This window comes from Pongo abelii, chromosome 3 (genome assembly GCF_028885655.2).
Source record: "Pongo abelii isolate AG06213 chromosome 3, NHGRI_mPonAbe1-v2.0_pri, whole genome shotgun sequence".
Classification (NCBI taxonomy): domain Eukaryota; kingdom Metazoa; phylum Chordata; class Mammalia; order Primates; family Hominidae; genus Pongo; species Pongo abelii.
This window is the reverse complement of record NC_071988.2, coordinates 208,846,644-208,856,138: the sequence shown is the minus strand read 5'-3', so window position 1 is coordinate 208,856,138 and position 9,495 is coordinate 208,846,644.

The window sequence follows — 9,495 nt, the reverse complement described above, 5'->3', positions numbered from 1 at the left end:
AATGTAACTTTTAAACGTATATTGTTGTATTTTTCTTATACCTGTTGGAACAGATTAGTTTGGGACATACTCCATATACTATATTCTGTAAGCTTCATAGTCTTATAAAATATGGTTTTTCCATCATTCTCAGCAAACTATTGCAGGGACAAAAAACCAAACACCGCATGTTCTCACTCATAGGCGGGAATTGAACAATGAGAACACATGGACACAGGAAGGGGAACATCACACTCCGGGGACTGTTGTGGGGTGGGGGGAGGGGGGAGGGATAGCATTAGGAGATATACCTAATGTCAAATGACAAGTTAATGGGTGCAGCACACCAACATGGCACATGTATACATATGTAACAAACCTGCACATTGTGCACATGTACCCTAGAACTTAAAGTACAATAAAAAAATATATATATATGATTTTTCTTTGTTTAAAACTAAAGAGTTAATAGGTACTCTAGATTGGGGAAAGGAATAACTTCAGTTTGCTCTATTGTATGTCTCATTACCAAATGTGTGTATGTGTAAATCATTGACATGCATAAGCAATCACATATTTTTCTGACAAAGCAGCAGAGCAACTTGATTTTAAATATTCTGGGAGGCGATTTGACAGGATAATCAATCTTAGATATTAAATCCATAATTGCTTAGTGTTTAAACACATTCAACATGAATGTTAGGTAATGAATTTTGATCATTTTTTGGACTACCTCTGATTCATCACCAAATATTTCACTGTGAATAAGCAAACACATTTGGAATATGTTTTTAAGTCATCTTAAAGGACTGAATTATTATATTTGAGAATTACGTGAGCATAATCTATATGCAGCTTTTTCTTTTGAAAACATAATTTTCAAAATTTCTTGTTCCATTCTTCCTTTTACTTTTTTCTACTTTTATGCTTGAAAATAAAGCGTCTCTATTAAAAAAAGTTATTGTGTACAGTAAAAAAATGCTCTAGGCCAGGTGCAGTGACTCACACCTGTAATACCAGAACTTTGGGAGGCCGAGGTGGGCGGATCACCTGAGGTCAGGAGTTTGAGACCAGCTTGACCCACATGGAGAAACTCCATCTCTACTAAAAATACAAAAATTAGCTGGGTGTGGTATCAGGCACATGTAATCCCGGCTACTCGGGAGGCTGAGGCAGGAGAATCGCTTGAACCCGGGAGGCAGAGGTTGCAGTGAGCCGAGATCGCACCACTACATTCCAGCATGGGCAACAAGAGCGAAACTCCGTCTCAAAAACAAACAAACAAACAAAAAGTGTTCTAATCTTTGCAATGGTAGCACCCACTTTGCTATGTTGATTACAAGTTTTTGGAAATCTCCAGAACCTGTAGGGGGAGAATTTAGGGAATAAATGAAAGTGATTTTACTTGTGTCCAGTACTTATGTTGCTGATAAGTGTGTACTTATTTTACCAAAGGTCTTTTAGAAGACCAAAGATGGAATGTAAACTAAATTTGTAAAATACAGACAAAGGCTGAAAGGTAGAGATATCTAACCAAAGTCTTAGTATCCACATAATGTAATCATCCTTAACAAGGTAAACATTTAGTAATACACTAAGTGAAACATTTAGTGATACACTAAATGAGTACCAAGAGACTGTTGTGATGGTTGCAGTGTTTAGAGGGTTGTGATTGAAGCTCTTGTGCTGTCAACTTAATGCCTGTTGGGGCATCCCTAACTGGGGTCACCTCACACTTGTCTACCCCCAGAAGAACAATGGAGTCGAGTGTGCGGCCACCTTGTTTGAAAGTAGTAAAGGAAAATTTAAATGGATGGAACCAAAATCATAAAAAAATATACAAAGTTAATGATTTTAGAATCATGACCCCTAATCATATATATTATTGTATTTTTCTTCTCTGGAACAGAAACAGTTTAATAGAAACAACTATTTAGGAGTGTTTTTTACTGTTACAGAGTTTAACATGAGAGAACATGTATGGTTTGTGTATGGTTGTGTGTCTGTGTGCGTGTGTGTGCATAGTGTGTGTTTTAGCCAGCTAGCTGTTTTTTTTTTTTTCAATTGTAATGTTATTGATCTTAGGGAATATGAACAGCCTCTACAGCTTTGAAGAGATAAAAGATTATTTAGGTGCTGTGCTGTGTTGTTAGTAATAATGAAGTAATGCTATGTTCCTAGAAAAGAGTACCTTGATTATGAGGACACATTTCTGTGTTCCGATTACAGGAGAATACGATGAACGTGGCTGTTTTAAAACCGATTGATTACCATTGCTTTTAGAAAGGAGACACTTGTCTTTGTCCTTTTATTGTGATAATCTGGTGCTCTAATTTCTGATAGAACTGTTATGTTTCAGTGTGTGAAGCAGATGTGTCTAGTTTGCTAAGAAGTAGAGAAAATTGCTTAGAATAAAAAAAGAGTGGTACCTTCTCTTTCTATGATGTTGTTCAACAAGCGTCTAAGAACTCTTCAGTTTTGGTGCACAAAGGGACTAGTGATTATCCACCAAGCACTATTCTAATAAATACTGGATGAGCCTCAATGCTTACGTTACAAGAGTAAGAATCAATTCAACTGTTTGGTTTGCATAGTAGAACGTAACTGATTTCTGCCTAGAAAATTGTATCTTCATTAACTCTCTGCCCATTGTGCTATAGAATAAGTGTTTGCTTAGACAATGTTTAGAAAACTCAAAGTAGTTAAAGATAAGATGTTAACTTGAGTTCTGATATTGTTTTATACTGATAACTATTTTCTTGCAGTCTGGATATAAATTTTAATAAAAGTTGAGGAAGCTTGTTTTTCCAAAAATGATTTAATTTTGTATTTTTGAAAACATAGCCCATGATGTAGTAAACTTGCATGTTTTTACTACTTTTTACTCATATCTGTACCTTGTTACTGCCAAGGATGAACTTTAATGGGATCTTTGCTTGTGTATATTTGTTTTAATAAAAGTTATATGTGTATATGTGTACACATGTGTATATATGGAAAAAGATGAATATGATTTTATGTCATTATTTTCAAGGTGGACAGTTTGTTTTTCCTGTTATTTGTTGGAAATTAAACAAAAGTTGGTTAAGAATGGAAGGTTGCTGGGTGTGGTGGCTCATGCCTGTAATCCCAATGACTTAGGCGGCTCAGGTGGAAGGATCTCTTGAGGCCAGGAATTTCAGACCAGCCTGGACAACAACAAGACCCTGTCTCTTAAAAAGTAGAAAGTTAGCCAGTAAAGATGAGATGCACCTACAGTCCCGGCTACGCAGGAGGCTAAGGTCGGAGGATTGTTTGAGCCCAGGAGTTTGAGCTGCAGTGAGCTATGATTGCACCACTGCACTCCAGCCTGGGCCAGAGAGCACAACCGTGTTTCTAAAACAACAGCAACAACAAGAAAGATGGAGGGTGGTTTTATAATTACTTAATATATGCATTTGTTTATAGACAATAGGCCTGTCTCTTTGGTTTTGGCATTTTTCTCAGCAGAAGTTAAATTAGTTATTCATATGTATTCATGTGCATACCTACATTATAATATATATTATATTGTTATATTCTAGTCCATCATGGAATGGAACTGAACATAATTGACCATTGCTTTATTTTGATATATGTAACCAACAAATGCTATTCTATTCTAAGTACAGATTTGTTGCACAAATCAAATGTGTTTCTGCAAAAAGAAAAACAAAGAAGTCCCCCAAGAAAACATTTCTTGGTCAGTATATATGCATGGGATGGAATTCTTCTGGAGGAAAAAGCCAGCCTCTCTTCTTGACCTTTGCATGACCATGTTGTAGAATCATTCAACGGACATTAGGGGCCATGCTAATGCCAATCCCTTCATTTTACAGACTGTGAAAATAAGATTCACAAAAATTAAGCATCTTGTCAATGATCGTTAGAGTTAGTAGAAGAGATAAGTCTGAACCATGAGCTCCTGTATTCACTAAAAATTTAGATAATATTGGATCCCTTGGTTTTCCAGAAACGGCGCTTGGTGGTGGGGAGAAAGTGATGAACACAGCATGTATTGTCCCAAGTGCTTCCCATGTAGCAGGAAGGGGACAGAACACACCTAATTAGAATGCAGTGCAGCTGCTAACATCAGCAAAAGAGACAGCTAGATGCAAATACACACCACTATCTAGGAAGTAGTCTCCCCTTCCCAAAACTCAAACCTGAATCTGATTTAACTAGAAATTTTCAGGAAATGCAGGGATCAAGAAAGCATACTAGACAACATCGCAGGAGACAATCAGCAAAATCCAAACTTTACCCAAATCTTTAGCACAAAGAAACCACTCTAACACGTATTTGAAAGAAAAAAAGATAGAGGGGGGAGCAAAGATTAAGAGTCATGTCAATTACTTTGTAATGAATGGGTTTGTTTAAGACAAACTGTGCTTTTAGAAATTATATAATACAGAGGAAAAATGCAAGTACATGTATGAAAAGGAACTCGGTGTAGGTTACGGGTGGGACTTCATTTTAATGATTGAAGATAAGTGTCATTTATTTATTTTTTTGGATAATGTTGGAAAAACTGACTAACTCTATAAAAAATTAAGTTGGATTCCTTCTTCTGACCACATACAAAATAGAGATGGATTAAAGACATAAATCTGTAAAGATATATTAACGACATTGATAGGACAGTCTCCTCTATTTAAGAAACACGTGGAACTCAGCAACAGCAGATGCACAGTTTTCTCAGGTCCACATGGAACATTCTTCAGGATAAACCACACATTCGGCCATAAAACAAGTCTTAATAAATTTAAAAAGGTTAAAATAATAATACAAAGTATCCTTTCCAACCACAGTGGCATGAAACTAGAAATCAGTGGCAAAGGAACACTGGAAAATATGCAAATATGTGGAAATTAGCACACTGTTAAACAGTAGGTCAAAGAAGAAATCACAGGAAAATTAGAAAATAGTTTGAGACAAATAAAAATGAAAACAACATACCAAAACTTCTGGGATGCTGTGAAAACGGTGCTGAGAAGGAAATTTGTAGCTGTACATACCTACAGTAAAAAAGAAGAAAGATCTCAAATCAACAACCTAAACTCACACCTCGAAGGAATAGAAAACGAACAAACTAAACTCAAAGCTAGCAGAAGAGGGAAATAATAAGGATTAGGTCAGAAATAAACTAGAGAATAGAAAACAATAGAGAAAAATCAATGAAACTGAGTTGATTTTTCAAAAAGATCAACAAAATTGAAACTTTTAGCTAGAATGACTAAGATACAAAGAGAGAAGACTCAAGTAACTAAAATTGAAAGTGAAAGAGGGGATGTTATAACCAATTTAACAAAATTAAAAGGGCTTATAGGAGAGTAATGTGAAAAATTGTGCATCAACAAATTGAATGGCCTAGATGAAGTGAACACATTTCTGGAAACATATGACCTACCAAGACTGAATCAGATTAGAGTCATTCATTGTCTTCGTCTGTTGTTGTGTTACTATAAAGAAATATCTGAGACTCTTTAGTTTAATTAGATCCCATTTGTCAATGTTGGCTTTTGTTGCCATTGCTTTTGGTGTTTTACCCAAAGGATTATAAATCATGCTACTATAAAGACACATGCACACGTATGTTTATTGCGGCACTACTCACAATAGTAAAGACTTGGAACCAAGCCAAATGTCCAACAATGATAGACTGGATTAAGAAAATGTGGCACATATACACCATGGAATACTATGCAGCCATGAAAAATGATGAGTTCATGTCCTTTGTAGGGACATGGATGAAGCTGGAAACCATCATTCTCAGCAAACTATCGCAAGGGCAAAAAACCAAACACCGCATATTCTCACTCATAGATGGGAATTGAACAATGAGAACACATGGACACAGGAAGGGGAACATCACACACCAGGGCCTGTTGTGGGGTGTGGGGATGGGGGAGAGATAGCATTAGGAGAAATGCCTAATGTAAATGATGAGTTAATGGGTGCAGCACACCAGCATGGCACATGTATACGTATGTAACAAACCTGCACATTGTGCACATGTACCCTAGAACTTAAAGTATAATTAAAAAAAAAAAATCTGAGACTGGGTAATTTTAAAGAAAAGAGGCTTACGCGGCTTATGATTCTGCAGGCTGTAAAAGCAGCATGGTGCCAGCATATGCATCTGGTGAGGGCCTCAAGCCTCCTCTGTTCGTGGTGGAAGGGGAGCTAGTGTGGGCAGATCACATGGGGAGAGAATGGGGGTGCGGGGTAGGGGGATGCAGGGAGGTGCTAGACTTTTTGTAACAGAAAAAGACCAATAAACATAATAATGTCTAAATAATTGCTGATGCATACTTTTAAAATTAATAATCATCAATGAAAATTTCAGATTATTTTAATTTAAACATGTTAAACTTTTCCTCTTAACTTTTTGGACCTGAATTCTATAAACCAATAGAAAATATAAAATGTATATTAGAGAATTTGACGGTAACTACTAGACAAAAAAAAAAAAAGCGTAATAAAACAACAGCAATAACAGCCAAAGAAATAATGGAAATTCATTCAATCCAAATCAGTAGGAAAAAAAGTAGGGGGAAATGAAAACAGAAATTCTTGTTCTGCTTTGAGCACTTTTGATCAAGCCATAGGCGCCCACCAATCAGACACGAAGGGGCCGACCAAGCTCCTGAACTGAGTTTTAAAGCACCCGCACTCATAGGAAAGACAGTCAAGAGGATGGATTTGTACATGACATAGGCAGCCTTCAAAATTCACAGGAATTATGTTTGGAAGGTTCCTGGGCTGTAAAATGGCCTGCCTGTTGCCTACAGAATCGGCGTTTTGTTTATTGTTATTTGGATTCTAAGGAGAAATGCCATCCCTGAAAACTGGAAAAAATATTTGGCTATGAGTTGATGAAGTTTTCAGAAATGTGTGTAGACTGCTGTAACTTTTAATCCACCTAACCAGTATTTTTCCTGATTACAAATGAGAGAAAAAAAGTGGAGCAAAATAAATAATAATTTCAACAAAGGTATTACTCCCTTTAAAGGTGAGAATCTAAGAACTCAATTTAAGTACCACAATGGCGCACACAAGAATAGGTGCTCTTCAGAAGCTCTTGAAAGAAATGTCTTCTGTCAGAAAATTTTCTCCCAGAATCTTAAAAATACACCAATTTTCCTGTGATAACCATATCATAAGCATCTGCCCTACTCCAAAACTGTCCATAGAAACTGAAAGGTCATTAAGGACTGTTGAAAGTATTAGTGATTGCTAAAGTTATTAAGTAAGAAATCCTAATGGGCTGCTGGCATTTCAGGAGGACTCTTTTCTACCAAGACTCATTATCTCAATATAACCTTTTCTGATGATAAAGGAATTTAAAAACCACGTGTGCTCATATTGGTGGAATAAACATTGATGAATAAGCTAACAAGAATGCAAGACAAGAAAACATTTTCTTTCTGAGAATTATTGATAATAAACATTTAAAAGCATCTTCACTTTTGAGTAAAGAAATGCAAAAAAGTGCATAATTTGATTTAGAAAAAATTATTTTATCCCTTGAAAACATCTTCATTTTTGCTACTCATTTAGCATCGTGTTTTGAATCTTTTCAGCGATAAGTGTACTTGAATCTATGATATCATTTAACGTTTTTAATCAGAGGTTAAAAAATAAACAGAAGAACTGTATTGGGTTTAAAACTACACATTTAGCAAAATTTTAAGAAATATGAACTATTTATAGCCAGGCTGAGCTAGGTGGTAGAGACATAGAAGCAAAGAAGACATTTTCTCCTCATTCCAGGGGTTTATAGTTTAGTGAGATAACAGAAATAGAATAAGGAATTCATTTGACTGAAACTGCATTTTGTTCACAGTATGAAGTATGTAGGCTAACATGAAATGGAAGTTTTCAGAAAGGGTAACAGGTAAGCCAAGACTCCAAGCAGGAGCGATCTGGTGACCTTCTGAGGAATGATGCCTTTATTGTGATTATCCTTTATGTTAGCTCTTTATTTTATTTCAGTTTAACAAGGTTTATTGGAAAAAGAACTGTGGACACAAATCTAGTTTAGGGATCGCCTGGAGACGATGGGACCCTATAAAATTAAGATTAAGGATATATACATTTTACCTCCTTAAAGTGATGCACTTATCCTGGTTTAAACTTAAATTTAGAAATACTGAGTTCTTTTTAATTGTTGACATAGGTCCATTTCAGAGAGCATTTTTAAAATTAGAGTCATTCATTGTCTTCATTTGTTTTTGTGTTACTATGAAGAAATATCTGAGACTGGGTAATTTATAAAGAAAAGAGGCTTAGGCGGCTCGTGATTCTGCAGGCTGTAAAAGCAGCATGTGCATCTGGTGAGGGCCTCAAGCCTCCTCCGTTCATGGTGGAAGGGGAGCTGGTGTGTGCAGATTACATGGAGAGAGAAGCTGGGTGCGGGGTGGGATATGCGGGGAGGTGCTAGACTCTTTTTAACAACCAACACTCAGGTGAGCTCTCTCCAAACCTACTAGAGCAGGTCACCCAGGGGAGGGCAGTGGCACGATCACGGCTAACTGCAGCGTCAACCTTCTGGGCTAAAGTGATCCTCCTGCCTCAGACCCCCAAGTAGCTGGGACTACAGACACATGCCACCACACCCAGAACTAGCACAGGAATATACCAGGAAAGCCAAGATCATCCACAGACTATTTGAAGAAGCCGGATCACCACTAAAGCCTCCCTGAGACACTGAAAAACTGTGAATCTGCTTGCTTTCCAAGAGGGGAGGCTGGTGGTTTGGGGCAGGTTCTCAGTCCTGGCTACCAGCTGCCTGGAAGTAGATGCAGTGCTGTTGGGGGTTCACGGTGGGAGTGAGACCAGCCTTTAGGACTGCCGGCTGCGTGGGTGTGGGGTGAGGCCCGTAACTGCTGGCTTTCCCCAACTTCCCTGGCGACTTGTATGACTCAGCAAAGGTAGCCATAATCCCCCTGGGAATATAACTCCATTGGACTGGGAACCACACTCTCATCCCCCACAGTAGCGGCAGCAAGCCTCACCCAAGGAGAGGCTGAGCTCAGACAGGCCTATCCCTGCCTTCACCTGGTGGTCATTCTCTACCCGCCCTGGTTACTAAGACAAAGGTCATCCTCTCTTAGGAGGTCTATGGGCCTGCCCACTGCATGAGAAACCTGAATACTTAGCCAGGTCCCCCTAAGGCAGGTCTGCATCCTCCCTATAAGACTGCAGCTGATGTGCTCTTGAAAGCACCACCTCCTGGCTAGAGGCCAACCAACACAAAACCAGCACTCTCAACAGAAACACAACCAAGGAGCCTCACAGAGTCCTCTTCACTCCTTTGCTACCTCCACTGGAGCAGGTGCTGGTATCCGCGGCTGCAAGACCTGAAGATGGATGACGTCACAGGGCTCTTTGCAGACACTCCCAAGTACCAGACTGGAGCCTGGTAGCTCTGCTGCGTGGCTAGACCCAGAAGGGCAAGCACAGTCACTACAGTTCAGCTCTCAGGAAGCCCCA